Source organism: Lissotriton helveticus, chromosome 6 (genome assembly GCF_964261635.1).
Source record: "Lissotriton helveticus chromosome 6, aLisHel1.1, whole genome shotgun sequence".
Taxonomy (NCBI): domain Eukaryota; kingdom Metazoa; phylum Chordata; class Amphibia; order Caudata; family Salamandridae; genus Lissotriton; species Lissotriton helveticus.
Window position 1 is genome coordinate 153539632 of NC_136067.1, and position 22942 is coordinate 153562573.

General features: G+C 44.3%; 1 protein-coding gene across 1 annotated transcript in view; it reads left to right on the top strand.

Moving 5' to 3' along the window:
* DNAH14 (dynein axonemal heavy chain 14) overlaps positions 1 to 22942 on the top strand; it is a 1144348-nt gene that overhangs the window by 66553 nt on the left and 1054853 nt on the right. The window lies entirely within an intron of this gene.

Below are 22942 nucleotides of genomic sequence, written 5' to 3' on the forward strand. Positions count from 1 at the left end.
GTGGTATTGATTGTACTGGAATTATGAGGAGTGGGATTGCGCATCTTGGAGTGTAATTATGTGGCATGGGATTTTGTGTTGTGGAGTGGTATCTAGTGGAGTTTAATTATGTGGTATGCTGTTGAATTTTGTATTTTAAACCAAACGCAGGAACCCACAAGTTAGATAAGGGACCTTGGGTGTCAGTTTTATGCAAAAACAATGGTCCTAAAAGAAACGAAAATGATGCGATAAATATAGACTTAAATCAGTGCAATATTGATGATGTCCAGCCGAACAGTCAAGCTAAAGAATTATAAATGCAAAAACAAATAGGAGCACAACAATATAGTGGGACACAACCCTGCATCCTACACATGCACAAAACAATTACATTTTGGACAGAAACATTTCAGGCAAGACAAAGGTAGCTTGTGGAAAATACGGATAACTGGGGCAAGCTTGGAAAAAACAGTTAATGCACTTGTTTTATCACATTGGATTAACGTGCATGCTGTTTAAACAAGTCGACGATGTTTCGATCCTTTTAAAACAATACTAGGATTATCATCAGGACGGGTATAATACCAGCCTGAATTTTATAGTGTCTCGTGTATTACGGACAGGGTCACGGAGCGCATGGAGGCTCGGATGGAGCCTGGAAGTGGCTGCAATTGGCGGATCCTGGGGGAGTTAGGTTGCTGCTGTAACAAGGGATCGTTACTTGGAGATATGAGCAATTCAGTAATAGACTTCGGTGGATGCTGGGTGGCGATGCACTGTCTGCCCGTTTTAGGACAAAACCGATCTGGAGCTCGATGGCTGGGGTGTGGAATTCTGTATTATGGAGTGGATGTATCTGGTGTGTTGTGTAGTTCTGTTGCTGAGTTAAATTATGGGATTTGTTGCATTATGTGATGTGGAAGGGAAATGTGAAGAGTTCACTTGTGTGGTGTGGAAGTGTGTGACGTTCAGTGTAATTATGCTGATTGAATAGGGAAGAGAAGGGGGATGGAGCATGTAGAGGTGATGGAATAAACGCTGGAGATCAAAGGGAAAAGGGGTGGGTGACTGTGTCGCGTTGAGAAGTAGAAATGATCCCAATTGCGGAAGTGGGGCAAAAAAAAAATGATGACAGAAGCTGTAGGGAGACAGGTAGAGCTAGAGGGGGAGGAAGCGGAAGAAGCGAAGGAAAGAGAGAAATCTGGGAGATGGTGTCGAGATCCTGCAGGACGTGTGAATGTGACTGGAGGAGGAGGAGAAAAAGAGGATAATGGAATTCCCAGATAGAGAAACAGCTAACAAATGTGGAGAAGTAGAAGGCAGAGACCCAGGTGCGAGAATGAGGGAAACTGGAAAACATGCAGGCAGCAGCGGAAGAGTGGAGTTGGGAGAGAACCAGGGAATAAAAGTGGTGCAGAGAAGAGGGAAACTGAGAAAGAGGGGGTAACGGCCAGAGCAGAAGTGAGAGAAAACGGTGGAGGTTACCTATTTATTTCTTTATGGGTGATTTGTTGTCCCTGTCATCTGTGCACGGATACAACCGGATGGGACAAGAGTAAGATACTGAGGACTGAGGAATGAGAGGGAACAAAAGGGGAGAGTGAGGTGCGAAAAAGAGGGGTAGAGTTAGTAGTGAGTGAGTGAACTGGCAGAGTTGGAGTGGGTGGAACATTGAGTGGTGCAGGTGGTGGTGAGAGAGAACCAGAGAGATGAGGGTGACAGAATGAGCAGCCTGGAGTTACAGCAAACCTGTGAAGGTGGGGTAGGGGGAAGAATGAGAGAACAGTAAAGAAGAAACTGGGACGGATTGAGGGAAGAGTGGCACTGGTACAGGTGCTTTCATTGCTTAAATGAAGTGCGTTGCCCAGTACATGTGCCTCCCTGAATGTAACTTCTGTGGTGAGTACAGAGCTAGGCAACCGTGTGCATGAACTGGAGACCTGCTGCAGGGTGCCTGCCCAGCACACAGTTCAGGGTTGGCACCAAATTCTTGCCCAATCCACAGTAAACGCTGGGGAGCAAGCAGAAACTAGTACATCATTTATGTGCAACACTGGGTACTTACCAGTCACAAGTGCAAACTCAAAGTCCAGCACTGAGTGCATGCACAGCGTAGAATACATTTGCAGCTCATATTACATGCTCAATAGTACATATAAAGTGAGAAGAGAATATACATCATGTAGTTCTGAATATACCATGTACCGACTGCATCACTGGCACAGAGTACGTGCCTAGCATTTGTCCACACGCCCCACACAGAGGACATGCAGAGACCAAGGAAATGCCAGACTTTGGGAGTATGCCAATCCCTAGCACCAAGTATAAGCCTAGCACAGCAAATGAGCTCGACATGCCCAGACGGAAAACATGCCTGGCACAAAGTATATACACAACCTAAATTATCTCCATAACAACATGTAATACATGCCTCCCTTTAACGATTGTCTGAGGGCCACATTTCAAATACTGTGGAATAACGGGGGAAATGTTACTCAGTTCAAATGCGCTTGTAAACTAACACTGATCGCCTGAAAACACAAGCGCTTGCAGAAACATGCAAGTGGGCACCGTACTGAAACAAAGCGTGACACCTGTGTACATAAAACGTATGCGTGTGTCGGCCTGTGAAGCGGGTACCATGGTAATAAAAAAACCATTAAGTGCGACGCCCGTGTACATAAAAGTTATGTGAGTGCAAAAAAACATGAAAGAGGGTGCTGTGCTAAAACATGTTTGATGCTTGATTCTGGTCCAGGAAAGACACGGCTTGTTAGTTCGGGCTGGACTGGTCCCATGAGGCACAGGGTTAAGATTGATTTGCATATGGCCATGTCTGAACTGGGGTGGCAATTTAACCCAGATCTGTGACTGGGGTGAATGTTTTGACAATGTGCAACATTCCGTCCATCATCTTGTGTGTTTTGCTGTGCTAAAACATGAAGCACAGAGCCCCTGTACATACAAGTTATGTCCGTGGTGATAAAATAAATTTCACAACATACTAGGAACAGGCACTCACACAGTAACATGAGCACGAAATAAAACAAGTAGGACCCAAAGGAACACATAAACATCTACAGCGTAAGGAAACTGTAGTTGACTGGTGCTCCTGAGCTGAAAACGGATGTGATGTATTAAGGAGCCAGTAGATAAATGCGACGTAGGAGTGAAGCAATTAAAAGCACCAGGTGGGATTGCACTCCGTATAGCGATTACAGCAGGTCTTACAGACCGCGCATGTTACCTGCCTAAGCCCGACCTACAAAATTAGCTGAAAGCGAAATGTGCTTTTTTTGTTCCAAAAATACACACACTGCCATAACACTCCCTGGCACATAAGGAAACTACTTTGTATGCAGATGTGTGCCTTGTCAAAGAGCAGAATACTGCAGCTCACTTTGGGGCCGATTCCCAGAACTAATCTGAGACAACATCCTAAACCTAGTACTTTTGGTATTCACAGAAGGCATTTAGTGGTCTTAAATTAGGATTGTGTCTTAAATTAGGATTTTGTTTTAAATCAGGATTTTGTCTTAAATTAAACTTAAGTTTGTTTTAAGACAAAATCCTAATTTAACAACAACAAGCGAGGGTCCCTGAGTACACTAATGCTAGGAAGAGGAAGCAGGGAAGAAATACCAACAACAACAAGGAAGCCTCTTCCTAGAAAACTAATAATCTATAGGTAATATATCCATCAATTTCTAAATATTAACATTGTCCCACATGAAAAACATATTACTTTTGATATCCATTTACTTTTGTCTTTGTTTTTTGTATGTCTGTACTGTAATTTGTTATATTTGTATATGGTTTTGTGGTTGCCTGTGAGGATGCCTGGTTGCTTGAGGTTGCTTGGGGGCTGCGTGATATGTCTATTTTATTGAACTATATTGTAACTGAAAACTGACCCTAAAACAGCGATAATGGGCTTGATAACATGCCCTTGAGAATTCCAATAGAAGTCCATGTTCTGGTGTGAACATGGGCTTCTATTGGAACTCTTCAGGGCATATTATCAAGCCCATTATCGCTGTTTTAGCGGCAGTTTTCTGCTGCTAAACCGGTGATAGCTGTAACACCGTTCTTGATAATATGACCCTAACTCTCTCATTCTAACTCACTGGCTCTCTCACTCTCAATATATAACTAACTAACTTTCATACTCTCTTTCACTAGCTAACTCTCTCACTCTCACTAACTAACTGACTCTCTCTATAACACTAACAGACTCTCTCTCACTACCTCACTCACTCTATCACTCTCACTAACTAACTAACTCTCTCACTCAATCTCGTTCACTAAATAACAGGCAAACTCACTCACTTTCTCACTACCTAAATAACTAACTATCTCACACTCTCAAAGTAAACAACTAACTGACTCTGTCACTCTCAGTAACTAACAAAGTCTATCATACTCATTAACTAACTAACTCTCACTCGAACTAAATAATTAACTATCTCAGTCTCACAAACTAAAGAACTAACAAACTCTCACTCAGAAAAACTAGCTAACCACTTATATGGTCCCAAAGGCAAGACCTATTGGCTATGCCAATGCTTGTTTAATACAGTTCCCTGTGGGAACGTCTCTCCTTTTTCTGTTATTGAGGGTGTTTCTATTACATAAACCTGGTTTTCTCATTTGGGGGCTTTATTTGTTCCTGGTATTTGTGTGTAATTTCTTTGGTTTTGGGTTTCTTTAGCGTTCCTAAAGTCATTTTTATATTATGAACCTTCTCTGTTGCTAGCCCTAATGTTGTGAGCACTTGATCCATAATATTGAAACATCCTTGCTCCTGAATGTTCCACTCGCTCAGGTTTCTCTATTCGTACAGGTCGACTTTAGGTGAAGGGTTATTTGCCACTTTTATGTTTTTGCTCTAACCCTGCTTGTAGCTTTATTTTAAACATGTGAACCTTTTAATTGAGTGAATGAATCATGGTGTTTGAGGAAATCAGGCTTGAAGTAGTTCTGCAAAGGGAGTAGTTCAGTCTTGATTTCTACTATGCTGTTGCCGAAAGCAGCGTGGTGTATGTGTGCCTTTCCCTACGTGTGTGCTACCATCGCTTGTTGCTGCGGCAATGGCTTCTGTTTCCTGTCCTCAGTTTTTACAAATGTTGACTGGCAGAGCTTTGTGATGTTTGAAAGCCTTCTGAAGCGGTGCACTAAGGTTGGATGTAGACAGAAGTAGTGATCTTCTCCTTTCCCATAGTCCTCCCTGGAGTGGAGGATATTGTGTCATAAGACCTGGTAGGCTAGTACCTGGGACCAGTAAGTACTCTTGGAGGGGAGAAGGAGTGTGTGATCATGTGATGCAACTTACACCCCACCCCCTTCTGAAGGGTTATCTCTGTGGAGGTTGGGGTCAATGATTTCCAAGAAGTCCAAATCAGCAAATTAGGCTAGAGGTGCCGTTTCTGAATTTCCCAAGGAGGAGAATTTAGAGTGTTTTGAGGAAGGCTGCTAAATCCAGAATTTATGGAGATAAAGTTATTGACTATCAGTGGGCTGCACTATTCAATTTGTGACAGTTTCTGTCTTGGCTCAAGCACTGGGACACAGTTTTCCAGTTAAAAAAAGGCATCTAGAAGTCAGTAATGACAATGAGAAAGCTACATCTGGAACAAATTTAGCAAAAGGATCCTTAGCATGGATGAGATCTTAAGACCCCAGGAGAAAGGGATTACATACAGGCTCCCTTGATGGGCATTTTCCAAATCCAAAATTTTCCTTAAAGGTTTCACTCCTCCAACTAGCCCAATTATCTTTTACTTTACCCTCCTGAATGTAGAGGATCGGCTATCTCCCCTTTTATTTTCCACAAATAATACCCCTAAAGGTACTCTGGAGTTATTTAAAAGCATTTCATTTGATAAGCTGCTATCTGATCATGAGCTTTCAATGAAGCCTGTTTTACCACTGAAAGGCTTCTTCAGACTTCTCGATAACAATGTCCAGCTTCCAGAATCCTAACAAGTACTCCAGAGAATTCTTCCGTACATCCTTAAAGTACAGAGCAGGTAACTTGTAATACAGATCACATTTTGGGGGTACTCTCCTTTGTCGTGGATGCCTTGATAAGGGTCAACAGGAGCCTCAATGCCGGTCACTCACAGGTTAGTTTTATTTCTCACTCTGCCTATGTTTGCCTTGGTAAATTTACAGCTCATGGAAATGTGGCTACTTAAGTAGGCCAAGTGAAATGAAAAGCTGTGGCCCCAAAACTAGACTCTATATGAAGAAATGTGGTATGATCTGTGCGGGAAGTACACAATATTGGCATGGTCATCCCAAGCTATAGCCTTTTTCTGGACCCTATATTTTTGCTGACTTTCACAACTCTGTGTGATTTAACTCTGCTAACCAGTGGTAACGTGCTTGTGCTCCACCTTTAAGGATGGTTGAATTGTCATATTCCAAACTACTATATTGAACCTAGCTTTAAATCCCAAGTATATGATAGAAATTCTACCAAGGCCTGTGGCATCCACTTCAGTGACAGTATAAAACATGGCTTCAGAACTACCAGTGTAGCTTGACTTTGCAGTGCAAAAACTGCGATTTGACCTGTCAAAGTAAACCGTTTTGAAAGGTCAAAACCTCCCTTTGAAATATTAATTGGTTCCCCCATATAGGCCTTGGTGCCTACAAGGCAGAGGCCTGGTATTTAAAAGTATGACATGTGAAAATGTAATGGTAACATGCCCATTTAGGGACTAGCACAACAAAGCTATTTTACTGAAGGAAGGCTGGTTGACCCATAAAGAATGCCGGAGTACAGATTTAAATACTAACAGTGAATCACAGGGTTGAGACTAGCTAGAAAAATCATCAAACCACTATTGTTAATAGTTGTTAAAAATACAATACAGCGGTGAAGTTGGGTTTTTTCCTGCCTGAAGTTCCTGGGGGATAAATTTGCATTACCTCTCCACTGTAGGCCAGCCAGTAATTAGCCTCTGAATAAGTGTGAAAAAGGCGTGAATGCTTCTCAGGAGCGAATAATAGGCTGACTTGAATAGGCAGAGTTGATTCCTCTTACCCTCCCAGAATTTGGAGAGTAAGGCTATGAACACCCTTTTTGACATTACAGTTTTAAATCCTGCTTGAGTGGTAAAGTCTGCTTGACCAGTCATCTAGGTTTACACAAAACACATGTGGGTGCACTTAAGAGGCAGACAACAGGATGCCAAGACAATTCCTATGTATTCATTGTCTGGTTGCAGAAGGACCTGCTTTGTCCCATCAGATGTCTGTCCCTGTATTTTACAAATACCACTAGGGATGCACTGTTTGTGTTCTACCAGTCTTATGTCTCTGGGTTTGTTGGTCATACATTGACTGTCTCACACTGAGTTAAGGTGTCAGATGTGGGAGGACACTAGAATTACCATAGTACACCCCCGCCCCCACACACACAGCCCTCAGAGCCCAAGTTTAGTGTGGCTGAAGACCTTCACCATCTTTAAAATGCCCACAGAGGGTAGGATGGCCCCAGGAGCTTTTACCCCATTAGTTACGGCATTTCTAGGAGTCATACCCCCCCACTAGCTTGTGCCAGGCATACATTTGCCACTGACAGACACCCACTACAGAACATCCTGGGGAAGACCACAAGAAAACTGAACCTCTGAACCTGAGAAAAGCCCTGAAGGATTGGACCTGCCCTTCTAGTTCCCAAAACAAAGAAGTGGACTGCAAGGGTCATAAGGATTGACCTCTTGTTAAAGCTACAAGGACAACACATGCTACAAGAGGCCTTTCCTGCAACTGCTGAGCTGCCCAGTGACATCTGGACCTACTGAACCCTGCTGTTGGCCTCTGCATGATACCTGTGAGTCTTTAGGTGCCTCCCAGGTGGTCCTGGGGGGTTTAGAAGTTTACGCATGTTTTGGATTGGGACTTAAAAGTCTAAAATCAGAAGGGAAATTATTCGACTTGACCAGGACGAACATGGTTGGTGTATCCGATCCGCGCTTCATTGTGGTCAGCCTCAAATTGTGCCTACGTCCTAGCCTACCTCAACCAGTGGGTATCATTCACACTTTGTGCTGCTTGGTGCTATTCCTACTTAAAGCTTTAAAAATTCAATTCTCGGCTCCCCTTATTGGATTTTTGGCATTTTAGTGACATTTTGTTTATGAAAGTTTACTCCATTTTGGTTTGTGATTTTCATTGTTTTGCATGTTGACTTTGTTACTGTTTTGGTACTTCACAAATAGTTTACACATTGCCCTAAGTTAAGCCTGTCTCCTCTGTGCTATAGTCACCAGGGGGTTGAGCTCAGGTTAATTTAGTGAGACGTTGAGGGTTCACCTTGAGAAGGCTTGTGATTACTCATTGAGGTGAGTACTTACCCCTTCATCCCCTGCCTGGCAAATATTGATCCAATTTCTTACAAACTGTAAAAAAAAACTGCTTTATCAGAAAATTTGAGGTTTGTGCTTTGAAATATGGACTGAAAGAAAGAATTACAGCGATAGCTATCCTGCATCCGAAATGTCCTAATTAGCTAGCAGATTTGCACGCCATAAATAAAGCACATTGTGAATACTAAAGAATGCCATAAAGGCCACTCTGTAAATACTATTCCTGTACTTGCTTGGAGGGAGTAAGTCAATTGATACCCTAACTTATGGGCACCTATTAAGAAAGGAGATAGCTGGAGTCATCTGAAGAGCAAGTTATTCGGGTGCAATGGCCATGTTCCTAAAATAATGATAATAAGGATCCTGAGCTATGGTCCATGTTACTTGCCCCTCTGGTTTATCATTGTTTTAAGACTAGGTGTATTCATCTAATTACCATCCACAGAGTTCAGATTCCTACTACACCACTTTATGCATTTGAATGTGTACTCCACACGCCATGGCCTTACCTAAAGAAAGTGGAAGGGAGAATCCTATGTAAGTTATGTAACAGGAACTCTTCCCATTCCATACCTTAAAGATGGAAAAGGAGTTGACGGTGGATTCACCATGGCCAGAGCCATGGTGATTGGATGCGGTTACATCCTTCAGATGGCTTCCTCATGAACATTTGAGGTTGAACAATGAAGTAGCCAGCCTTCCGTTCATCCCATCCATTCATTATTAGTTTTCCATCCATCCTTCCACTCAGACTTCCAAACATTCATACATCCTATTACCCATCCAGTTATCCATCCATTCTTGTTTATCTGTCCACCAATTTGCCCTCCTTTTATCAATCCAGTAATCCATCCTTCCATATCATTATCAGGGGCCATTCATCTATTCACCCATTCGTCCAGACTTTTATCATTCCAGCCACTTTCTTTTTCTCACTCATGCAAATATTGTTTATTCCTTACAAACATCAGTTTATTTGCTCTTGCATCCATTCATTCATCTTTTTTCCCCAACCTCGTCGTCACAGTTTCTTCCTTATTTTCATATGCCCTTCATTTCGTTCTTCCTTCCAGCCCTCTCTAGTCATTTCTCTCCATTTCTTTCCCTCTCTTTTCCTCTTCATTTCTTTGTTGTAATTAACTTTCCTTGCCTGGCCTCTGTTATTGGAGCTTTTGTCTGCAGCGCTGCAGACAAGAAAGGCTCATAAATAACTGTAAGTGCCAACACCACCCCGTTCACGACTCCACTGAGGTAGAATCTCTTTGCCTCAACTTGCTTATGCCATACAACTCTGTGACTTATTCAAGAATTGTATGTTGGATTGTCCTTGGTCTGGATAGGGAACACAGCTTAAAATTAGCATAGTATGAAATGACAGTGAAATTGGCTACAGTTAATAGAATGCGACCCAATCTAGAATTATTACATAGGGCACGAGGAGTAAATATTTTATTGAGATTTAAAGGAATCTAGTTTCCAAGTGGTTTGTACCTTGTCCAAGTAGGGACCTCAATCTAGTCAGGATAAGGGAGCCACACAGCTAAGATAACCCCTGCTCATCCCCTTGGCAGCTTGGCACGAGCAGTCAGACTTATTTCAGATGCAATGTGTAAAGAAATTGTACACACACACAATAACACAGTGAAAACACTACAAAAGGAGTCCACACCAGTTTAGAAAAATAGCCAACATTTATCTGAATAAAACAAGGTCAAAACAACAAAAATCATCCAACATACACAATGCAAAGTATAACTTTTAAATGATTAAGCAAGTTTAATCCAAAGAAACCAATGGATGCGTGTGTTTAGAACTAAGTACCTTAGTTGCGTCAAAAATCAAAGATGAGGCAAGGCGCAGGGGAGGTGTGGTGAGGTGCCAGAAAAGTACATGATGCATTGGTTCCTTACCATGAAGGGGAGGTGATGGGGCAGTACCTTACTGGCAGGGGACGAGGAGTAAATATTGTATTGAGATTTAAAGGAATCTAGTTCCCAAGTGGTTTGTACCTTGTCCAAGTAGGGACCTCAATCTAGTCAGGATAAGGGAGCCACACAGCTAAGATAACCCCTGCTCATCCCCTTGGCAGCTTGGCATGAGCAGTCAGACTTATTTCAGATGCAATGTGTAAAGAAATTGTACACACACACACACACACACAGTAACACAGTGAAAACACTACAAAAGGAGTCCACACCAGTTTAGAAAAATAGCCAACATTTATCTGAATAAAACAAGGTCAAAACAACAAAAATCCAACATACACAATGCAAAGTATAACTTTTAAATGATTAAGCAAGTTTAATCCAAAGAAATCAATGGATGCGTGTGTTTAGAACTAAGTACCTTAGTTGCGTCAAAAATCAAAGATGAGGCAAGGCGCAGGGGAGGTGTGGTGAGGTGCCAGAAAAGTACATGATGCATTGGTTCCTTACCATGAAGGGGAGGTGATGTGGCAGTACCTTACTGGCAGGGGAGGTGATGCGTCAGTTTCCCGACACGCGGCCTCGGTTCCATACTGAAGTGTGGTGTCGATGAAGAGTCGGCACCCAGGGACAATTCAACAGCGGTGAAGCAGGTGTTGTGTTAATTTCATGGTCACGAAGAAGGTGCTGAGCGGGAGTCATGGACATCAGTGACACGGTGTTCAAAACTCACTCCACGGCGATTCTTCTGATGTGCTGCGACTGCAAGCTGGGGTCTGTAGATAAAGCCAAGGTTGATGTATCAAGTGGGAACATCACCTCGGGGCAGGCTGCAGCAATATGTTGATCTTTACGACAGGGCATCAATTTAAAAAGACGCTGAGAGTCGATGCATGGATTTTCTCCTTCAGATCACCAGATTTCACTTCCAAGGGCCCAGGAACTGGATTTGGCACCACTTGGCAATTCAGGACTCTCAGCAGAAGAGCCCAAGCACCGGCAGGTGTAGACTTAGAAGGTCCTGACGCTTCTGAATAGGAGGCAAGCACACACAAGCCCTTGGAGAATCTTGGGAACAGGATGTAGAAAGCAAGGTCTAGGCCTTTCTCTCCCAGGTCAGAAGCAGCATCAGCAGGCCAGCACAGCAAAGCACCCAGCAAAGTGCCAGTACCTCCTGACAGCAATCCAACTCCTCTTTCTGGCAGAATGTCTTCAATCCAGAAGTGTTCCAAGTATATGGTGTTAGAGGTCCAGTACCTATACTCATTTCAGCTTTCGAAGTGGGCAAACTTCAAAGGAAAGTCTTTGTAGTGCACAAGACCCTGTCTTTCCCTCCCCTGGTTTCTAGACACACAAAGGATGAGGGTGGAAACAGCTTTGTGGTAGGACAGGCACAACCCTAATCATGTGTCAGTGTCAACTCCTCCCACCACTCTAGCTCAGGAAGACCCATCAGCCTGGTGATGGGCCATCAGGATATGCAGGGCACACCTCAACTGTCATCCTAACCCAGACGTGTATTCAGCAGACAGGCAGAGATGCACAAAATGGTTAAGCAAGAAAATGTCCAAATTCTAGCAATGGCTCAGATATATAGACGATGTCTGGTGTATCTGGAATGGGTCCCCCGCTTTGCTTGAAGAATTCCACTCTTGGCTGAACGACAGAAGCCCTGACATCAAATTCAGTCTCAGCTACGATTCCAAGTCATTACCTTTCCTGGATGTCGAGGTGTCAGCCGACACAGATGGACTTGTGTGCTCTCTATATCAGAAAAAAACCGATAAAAACAATGCACTTCACTACAGAAGCTACCATCCCCGGAGCTTGAGGGATAATCTCCCATACGGACAATTTCTTCGGGTGCGACGGAACTGTTCGTCCACTGAACAATTCAATCTCCATGGCCAGGCTCTCGTGAATAAACTTCACGAAAGAGGGTATCCCCAAAAGTTACTGAAGCATTCTATGAAAAGGGCAAGATGGACACCAAGGGAGCATCTCCCAGAAAAAAGATCAAGACCCCAACCCAAAGGATGGTATGCGTCTCAACGTTTGGGCCCCATACTAACCAGCTACAAAAAATCATTAAGAAGTCCTGGCACCTGGTTGAAGAAGTGCTACCAGATGTGGGGGCACCCTTGTTCGCTCTTAAGAAGAACAGGAGCATTGGCCAAATGATTACATCGACACGGCCGCCAACTAAAAAAGATCCACAAAGTACCATCTTTGGGTCAAACCCTGTGAAGGGGCACCGGAAATGCGGCACATGCACAGTCTGCGACCTTACTATGGAGGGGTCTTTGTTCACAGATGGCAACAAATTCTGGAGACATGAAGAGCATACAAACTGCAAAACTAAAAATACAGTGTACGCCATCCAATGTCCGTGCAAAAAGGTGTACATTGGGAAGACCACCCAAGAGGTTCGTCAACGAATCATCCAACATCGATCAAGAATAAATAATAAGACTCTGTCAGCCCCCATTGTTTCTCACTTTTTGCAACATAAACACTCAGCCAATGACATCAAATGGACCGTGCTTGCGGTCATCAGAGGAGGAAGTGGAGACCCTGATGTACGCCTCGCCCAAAAAGAGGCGTATCTGATTTTGAAATTCGACACCTCTAACTCTGGGTTGAACGAAATGTCTGAACTTGGTAATCTGTAATCTCACTCCTTTTCTGCGTTCAGCTTTAGCCGTGCTGCTTATATGATGATTTTTAATTGTCCTATCCACATGCTACATTGTGGTTGTCCATCTCAACACACTCTTTATAATTCTCCTGTTGTGTGTAGGGAAGCGAAGCTCTGTAACTGTGTTCATGCCCTGTGACAACTGCCCGTACCCCATGTATGCTGTTCGAGCCCGCCGTAACACACAATGTCGTAATGGCATGCACAAAAATTCTTGCAAAATCTAAATGTACTTTGAATGTTTTTCTGTGCTTGGCTACACATTTCGTCTTCTAACTGTATAGTAATTGTTTGATGAAATGTACTTCCCCCTTTTTAGACAAAGTTCATGTATGTGCATTGTATTGGTACTTTGTGATTATAATTATGAACGTGTACATGTGACCCAAGGCCCTTTAGACTCGCAACGCATTGGATATTATGTTTATGGCAATTAAGGGTGCGCTGGTGGTACATTGCGAAAACTGCGGGTACGCAGTTCACGCCTGCTGGTGTGCGGGATACGCTGCCAGGGCTGTGACGTACAATTAACAGCCTGGTTACTGGGTTGCGACCCCGCTGGACTACGAATACCAGCATCCTCGGCTGCCCCCGTTGTCCTTTTTCGCTTTCGCTTATCAAGAAAGCTTTTAACAACGGATTCACTGGCTGGCGCCAAGGACTCCGGTAACGCCTTCAGCAGCGGACCTGATCTCCGTTGGATATGTAAGTCGTCGACTAACGTTTCTCGCGGGCAGGATCAATATAGTATCTGCTCGTTTGTACAGATTACTACATGTTTCTGCCATTGCCCCCTATAGTTCTGAACTGCGGCAGATTCATTCCCGCCCCACACGAGAGAAAACCTCCGAAGTTGTTTGCACTTCAAGACGGCACTCAGGTAGGCTGAACGCCGACTTCCATAAACGATGTTTTGCGGTCAGGTTACATGTACCTGGCGGCTACTGATTTTTGTGGGCACTCATGACTCCTCACTTTTCTTTCTCTAGCACATTAAGAATGTGAGTGTGGTCGCACTTCACAACAGCGTACCGCTGGGCGGACGCCATTAACCTCTGACACCGACCAAATTGGTTCAGGTAATTGAACTTCCGTTGTTTACCAACTAGCTCAGTGAGTATGCCACAGCTACTGAATACTCTAGCTTGACTGCTTCCCCTTTATCTATATTTTTTGTAGAGAGCCATTGTCCTGTTTTACAGCCTTCGCTGTCACCCGTGCAATCACCTGTGCTCGCGGTACAGGTAAATTTCCTCCTCCATGTACATATGTCGAGATAGAGAGGGTGTGTATATTGTGATACCTTTATTTTGACACCATCCCTTAAATTTTCCCTACAGCGATTACTCCAGTCCCTGTCCTGAGGAGAACCTAGAACTTTGTTGGTTCGAAACGCGTAGACCCCCAGCCTGTGGCAAGAAGGAAGTGTGCGACTTGGGACCAATTTATCCCACTGTGGTGGGCCCTAGTTTGCAACTAGTTATAATACAGCGTCACAGGTCTCGTGGATAGGCAGGCAGTCTTTTTCCACCGTGCATTCCGCCTGTCCACTGGTATTACAGTCAAAGGACTGGTCTTGTATTGATTCTTAATGTTATATGTTTTTGATTTTCCAATTGATTTGTATTGTTTGTATTGAAGTCCTAGTGATTCTTTGGTGTCTATCTAATGTAAAAAGATTGATTTATTCACCTTTCCAATGTTTGTATACTTTGTAATTTTGGTGTATATAGTTGCCTGTTTTTGCTTTGTGATTTGACTGTCCTGATGGTGTGTTTTCCTTGTACGTCATTTTCTTATCAACTTTGAAGATTTGCTTTTTAAATTCTAAATAAATGTTTTGCTAACAAAAGGCCTGACCACTCAGCATTTATTGGCTGTGTGGGCCCTGATTGATATTCCAAATTGTCTGACCAGCCGCATGTTTTTCTGTTTTTGCAATTGTTGAGGTCCTGGCTGGCCAGGTTGTGGACCCAAAACCTTTTTGTATGCACATTCTAAAAGTAGCATATTCTGACAAGCAATTTGAAAAAAAACTTTACCAAAAGATGTATTTTTAAATTGTGGGCCCAGAGACTGCAAACTCCAAATCTTTATCTATTCCCAATTGGAAGATATAATTGTAAGATGTTACAAGGCAGCTCCAAAGCTAACCTATGGGAGGAAAAGGCCAGCTGTAGTGAAAAACGAAATTAGCAGTATTTCACTACCAGGACATGTAAAACACAACAGTACATGTCCTACCTTTTTAATACATTGCACACTACCCATGGGGCTACCGTGGGCCTACCTTAGGGGTGCCTTACATGTAATAAAAGAATGTTTGGGCCCAGGGCCGAACTGGCCATAGCAGGCACCAGGCGTTTCCCCAGTGGGCTGCCAGGGTGGGGCCGGTTCTGGGCCCCTGGGGGCTCTTTTTGTTACAGTGATGTTTTTGCAGCATAGCTGCAATATCGGCCCCTGTAGCAAAAGCGTCTGAAACCGGCCCTGGCAAATAGCTCAGCCACACCTCCAACTCCGCGGGGGTGGGCCAAGCACTTTGCCAGGGCCAGTTTTGGTTCCCAGTCCGGCCCTGTTTGGGCTTGGCAAGTGGGTGCACTTGCCACGATAACATGGCAGTTTAAAACTGCTCACAAAGACACTGCAGTGCAGGTCTAAGACATGTTTGCAGGGCTACTCATGTGGGTGGCACAATCAGTGCTGCAGGTCCACTCGTAGCATTTGATTTATAGTCCCTAGGGTCACCTGGTGCACTTCACTAGGGACTTACTAGTAAATCAAACATGCCAATTATGGATAAACCAATCACCAGTACAATTTAGACAGAGAGCACTTTCACTTTAGGACTGCCCAGAGTCCTAAAACCAGCAAAAACGAAATGCAGCACACCATTAAAAACAGGAGGTCAGAGAGAAAATGACATGGGAAACCAGCCAGAAGATGCCAGGTCTAACAACGGGTCTCAAGATCACAGGTGTATACAGTTCCTAGTAAGTACGGGTGTGTCTGCTTACGTCAGCAAAGTTCCCCCAGAGTCTGCAGGGAGCATTACTCTGTAGGAACAAATGCCCTCACACACCTAGATAGGTGTCATGCTTTATCATTGGGCTTTTGCTCCATGCCAGACTGGCGGTGCAATTCCCGACGGGCACCCTCAATGGGGGCTCTTTACTGTCGATCTTATTATAAGCTGCGTGGTGAAGTGTGGGTGTGTGGGTTAAATCGATTGGTGTATTTTAAGTAAATATATGAAAGAGTGGGATAAAAATAGGACAGGGGGTACCGAAATATTTTAATGATTGGCTCCTACTGCCTATATTAACATATGTGGTTCTACCTACTAGAAGTGATTATCTGAGGTAGCTGAAAGTCGACATGTTTCAAGCCTAATTTAGGAATACATACCTTTACATCACATTCCTTACATCGCATTCCTTTAGAACGCGGTCGTTCCAACGCTAACTATTACTTAGCAAGTCATTTCGACGACTTGCTGTAGGGCGTGCGCTGGACTTAGGAATCGTATAATTTACTATTCTTACTCCAGTTTGTGCAACAGCAGAAAAAGTGTTGGATTATAAATCCAACACCAGTGCATCCCCTACAGCAAGTTGTTGAAACGACTAGCGATGTAATGGTTTGCTTTGAAACAACATGGTCATTGTAACAACCGCGTTCTAAAGGCATGCGATGTAAGGCATGCACTGTTATGGCTGTTTCCCCTAATTTTGTCATGTGAATGATCTTGTGGCTTTTCTTCAGGACCACAAAACCCTAATCTACACAGTGACTTGGGTTTCGATATATGAGTTCATTTGTGTTACTCCCAGTCACCTATACTTCTCTATGCATCAACATAAGTAAATCAATTTTTGAGAAGCCCTGACAAAATTATGAGATCATCAATTTCAAAATTATCAAAAAATTGACAATGTGAGACACCAAAGCATGCTCATGCTCACTCTCTAATGTGTCCCATAAATTAAAAAGGGCAATTCACCAACACCACATGGAGGATAAAACATATATCATGAAATTTCAATACACTCTGTTGATTAGTGAGGACACTTGACCAATGATGGTATACATCAGGACTCCTCAAGTATTTTGCCTGGTGACACGCTTATTAGCGTGCTGTAAAATATCAAAATACAGAGCCAGTTGACCAGTATTAATGATCTGGCGAGCGAGCTGTTAGATTGCACCTACACTCTCTTTTGGAAAAATAGAGTTGCTATGCCGTCCTTACGAACTCCTGTATATCAACACGCTGTAAGACCTACTCACACCGGCAACCTCAGAAGTGCAGAGTGCGGTGGGGCTCCAGTATTTAACCTATCTTCCATCAGCGTTAATTGGAAGCAGTTGTGCCTCGTGCTGTTGAAGCCTGGTTTCAGCCACTAGAGTGGAAACACTCTGGTCGGGCAGGCACTGCTTTGGCAGAATGTATCTGTCCCCTTTGTGTGAGTGGCAATCAGTATCAGTATCTTAATTACGTTTCTTTTATATGCCAAATTTAAAAAACCTTTTTTTGTTTTTTGCTTTAAACATTTTTAATTCATCAAGTGAACATATAATTTATGCAGGTTTCTATAAATGAACAAGTATGTAGTGGCCTTTTTATATTTTTCAAAAGTGTTTTGAATTTGTATTGATCTCATGTGTTTCATTTGGCAAGTATTATCTTTTTGATACTGTGTTAATCTCAGGTGAGGTCTAAACTAATTGAGATTTTTGATACTTTTCAGACCTTCTGCACAGAACCTAACTTTAATAAATGTATTGGCATGCACAGTTTTAAGCATTGCCTGGCCAAACAAAATGTAAGACATGGGGCAATAGACTGAAATCTACGGACACAACATCCATAATAAAGTTTGTTGTATAAGCAATTCCCTTGAGAACCCAGAAACTTTGTTGGGTTTTTAGAGTTTTAAATTACAGAGAATTCTTTGGGCATCTGAATCTTTGGGCAATCGTACACGGCTGTATGACGTTAAAATGCATGCCTTTATAACACACTAGCAGCCCGTCCCGAAGTTGTCCGTGTATGAAATAGAATGTGTGTATTTGGCAAGGGCAATTTATTTTAAAATCTCGCGGTAGACAACATTTTTTGTTTCATTAAAATAGGGACGGAGAAGGCCCAGCTGCAGCCCTGGTTGATTTTAGCAGGCGCGTGTAATTGGTGTAGTGATCCACCGCCTGAGCCCGCTACAACCCTGGTTGATGTTAGCAGGCACGTGTAATGTCATTGAATTAGAGAGTTATCAGCCGCGGGTAAATCCGTTTCATGAGAGAGTTGAGTGACAGCGAGTAGGAGAGGCTGCAGTAATTGTTCCCGCAGACACGCTCATTTGCGTGTTCCCCCGCTTGAAGCCCAGATGCAGGCCTGCTTGATGTTAGCAGGCGCGTGTTCCCCCACTTGAGGCCCAGCTGCAGCCCTGATTGATGTTATCGGGCGAGTGTAATTAGTGTACTGATCTGCCGCCTGAGCCCGGCTAGAGCCCTGGTTGATGGTAGCAGGCGTGTGTAATTTTGTTGAATGAGAGAGTTCAGTAACAGTGCGCAGGAGAGGCTGCAGTAACGTTACTTACCAGGCCTCCAGGTGAATGCGTTTGTCACGCCCCCAGCACACGGCCACAGCAGACGATCTTCTGATTAATGTACGACCCACATGGCATGAAGGGCGGAACGCAGCACATACCCCCAGCGTTTCTCACGCCCCCAGCGTGCCCCTTGATGCGGCGCAATTGCGTTCACATGGCATGAAGGCCTGGCACACGCCCCCAGCGTTTCTCACGCCCCCAGTGTGTCACGCCCCCAGCGTGCCCCTTGATGCTGCGCAGCAACGTAATTGGGGCTTCTATGTACGACTCACATGGCATGAAGGGCGGACACACGCCCCCAGCGTTTGTCACGCTCCAGCGTTTGTCCTGCCTCCAGCACACGCCCACAGCCCACGATGTGATGGCCGTACCACACGCCCCCAGCGTTAGTCACATCCCCAGCCCACGCCCACAGCACAACGCAGACACGCCCACAAGGGACTACTTTGCTGGCACGGTTCTTTTACATTTTAAATGTATAGAGGAGTTGGCCTAACGGCTAAGGCGCTCGACCTCGGACCTGGGGATCTGGGTTCGAGTCTTGGTAACGACGCCAAACATCCTGTGATTCTGGGCAAATCACTTAATCTCGGCGTGCCTAACAAAAATGAATGTGTGTCCTCATGTAACGTAACTGGTGCTATGTAAAGCGCTCTGATACCTGATTTAGTGTGGGTCAAGTTCGCGCTTTATAAAACTCTGCAAACAAAAATATAAAATATGGTGGCCGTCTGCATAGCCTATGTCCTTCTGCTGCAGCTGCCCTTTCCAACGCTGTATTGGGTGTTGTGATTGGTGCTGTGGTTACTGAGATTACCCGCCTCAAAGGTTTGGGCTCTCTCTTTATAATATTAGTATGGATATTTATATATCTCTTTGAGCTACATACGAAGAGTTTGAGCGTCATGTTATGCGGTTTTCCCGCGAACCGCTAGCAGCACCCGTTCACGTGTGCACGGCTTTCCGTGGGAGTTGAGCGTTTCCGAGGAGGAGTTACGCTGTGCACCATTGCAGCCGCTGGGCAACATTCTGAAAGGATAATTCAACATCGGCGGTGTATCGACTGAAGGGATTCCTGCGCTGGACTTGTTCCGAGCTCCGGGCTCCTAGACGGAAGACGCGCCTGCCGGTAAGCTGACTTTCTGCCTTTCCCCTTTCACGCATGGATGTTTAAGCGTGTAGCGGCAATTGACAATAGAACGCCCGCAAGACCGAGAGGTGTCCGAGTTCTAAAAGGGACAATGCACTGAGGGTTGCAGTACATCATAAGAGCTAACCCCATTGTGATTATTAATATTTAACATCCAACATCTACTAACAGTGCCCAAAGATGTTTTCTGACACGGAGCGTTTGAACGCTGCGAAAGACATGTTCAAGCGCAAGGGGCCAGCAGCGCAAGTGGCAACAAGAACAACAACGTCTGAAGAACGACCACAGGATCATAAACTGAAAGAGACATTCTCGAAATTGGAAAAGCTACATGAGCGCGAAGTGCGCAAATGGTGGGAGGCTACTAGCCTAACCAATTATATTGAAGAAAAGAGAGTACCCAGGGGGCTAAGAGTGCACACGGTGCCCACATATGAACATCCGGATCCCGAACTCCTCACAGATTGGTTCGAACATACGGCATCTTACTGTGAGGGCACCCTGAAAATCTTAGTAAAGTACGCCTGGAGCGACAGGGGGAAAGCACTGGCGGAAATTGATTTGATTAACGAGGAACTGGGAAAAGAAACGGATGATGGTGCAAAGGCACTAATAACCCAGATGAGGGACCAGATGAAGATGAGGTTGGCAAAGTATGAACAAAAGATAAGAACACGCAAGCAAGAGAAATATGAGCGTGATGCCAATGACTACGAAACCGGGCGTGTACTCACTTACGCCAAGAAATATGATGCCCCACGGAAGGCTCTCCAGAAAAGAACTATGGTAACCACCACGAGCGGAACACCAGAGGTAGAACTTGTTACCTCTGAATCAGACCTGACGGAGAATGAGTCGGGAGACGAACAACGGAGGCAGAATGATCAGGATTCACAAGGTGCGTTGTATGACTTACAAGGGGCCCGCCCAAAGAAGACTCCTTTTCAGGAGGAGTACGAAGTGATCAAGAGCTCCTGGCTGAGGGGCGGCAAAAACAAACCACCCGATGTGGATGCAGATGCCACAACAACATCAACCAGAGGAGGAGGACGAGGAGGGCAGGTGGCGGCAAGAGGAGGCAGAGGAAACGCAAGAACCTCCTCATGGCAAAACCGCCGGACCACAAAGAAACAACAAATGTGAATCATGATGACAACACTGACTCTGCCAGTCTCACTGTAGTGAATCTAACATCAAGGGTACTTACAGATGCGGAGACTGAAGTGTTAAGTTTAGGTCTCACTTTTTGTCCAACGAATAACCTCGAGTACACACAAACTAGAATCGATCTGTTTAGATTTACCAGGAAGCTGAAGCTCCATAAACATTTTAAAATGCGTCCGCATTTAAAAGCCAATAAGAAAACTACCAAAGTAAGTGAATTGGATATACTCAGCATCAAAGATCTACCAGCCATCGAAGTACTAGAGGACTTACGGTTGGACCATGAGCCTGATCACGAACTGGCTAACCTGACCATTGCTCAACGAGCTGTTCTACAAGGGGTAGAACAAGTAAGAGAGGAGAGCTCGTTCAAACCGGCATCAACCTTCGTACCACAAGCAACATGGGACGCAGTTGATGTGATAACAGAGGCAATGAAAAGAGACCTAACTAACTATAGGAAATCGCAACCAACCCATTTAACAAATAACATTACGGAATGTCAACGCCGAGCAATAAAGAATCTGATGGATGATAAACTTCTGGTAATCAAGCCCTCGGACAAAGGGGGTAACGTGGTCCTAATGAGCAGAGAACAATACCGAACTGAGGCATTAAGGCAACTTGCCGATAGAAACTCTTATCAGGAATGCACCAACACAGCGTACCAAAGGAGCATCACTAACTATGATGCACTAATACAAAAATGGTACATCCTGAACATGCTCGGGAAAGATGAGAACCTCTTCCTAAGGAACCACACCCCCATGCTACCTACCTTCTACCACCTCCCCGAGCTTCACAAGAACATGACTAATCCCCCCGGTCGTCCAATAATATCTTCGATTGGAAGCTTGACGGAGAACTTGTCCCGTTTCGTTGATAACGTTTTGTTTCCATTGGTGATCAAGCTAAAATCGTACATAAGGGATACGAAAGACTTCCTGACTAAAATCCAGGAATTACAATGGGACTCTGGATACCTACTAATGGTTTTAGACATCACAAGTCTATACACTTGTATAGATCACAAACAGGGTCTCGAAGCAGTCGCATATGCCTTAAAACAACGCCAATTGAAATATGCGCGCCACAACGAAATGATTTTAGAGTTCATTGAATTCTGTCTGTCTAACAACATTTTTCTCTTTGAGGACCAGCTGTATATACAAACCTCAGGGACGGCGATGGGTACCTGCTTCGCTCCCAGCTACGCGAACTTGTTCGTGGGCTGGTGGGAGGAGCGGGTGCCCAGGAGCTGTACAGTTGGCACAGACACAGGACAGGTCAAATGCTGGTATCGTTATATTGACGATTTGTTTATTGTGTGGGATGGAGGGATGGAAACGGCAGCAGAATTCATAAAGATCCTTAACACCAACGGCCTCAATTTGCACTTCTCAGGTTCAGTGAGCCCGGTGGCAGCGGAGTATCTGGACCTGAAAGTGTACATTGAAGATAACCTCCTACAGACTACTCTGTACAGAAAAGCAACTGCTGGTAACTCCACACTTTTCGCCAGCAGTAGCCATCCCACCCAACTAAAGAATAGCATTCCCTACGGAGAATTGCTTAGAATCCGCAGGCATTGTTCCAAAGACTCTGACTTCGAGGCGGCTGCCTCGGAGTGCCTAGCGAGATTTTCAATGAGGGGCTATGGCAATACCTTATTGAAAAAGACCCTGAATAAGGTAAGGAGGATACAGAGAAATACTTTATTGGTCACAGCTGATCCTAACGTGACGAGGAATAGAGACATCAACAAAGAGAGTGGAGAATTCAGACTAATCACTCCGTATTCCAGGGGAGCGAAAGATCTGAAGGCTATGCTTAACAAGAACTGGCATATACTGAAGACTGACAGTATATTAAAGGATGACTTACCCGTACATCCTTTAATTACGTTCAGTAGGGCAAGGTCATTAAATGACATGTTAGTCTCGAGTCATCTAGACAAACTTCCTCCTAAAACCAACTCTTTAAAACAGATGGCTGGTTTCTTTCCTTGCGGTCACTGCAAGGCCTGCAGTGGCAGC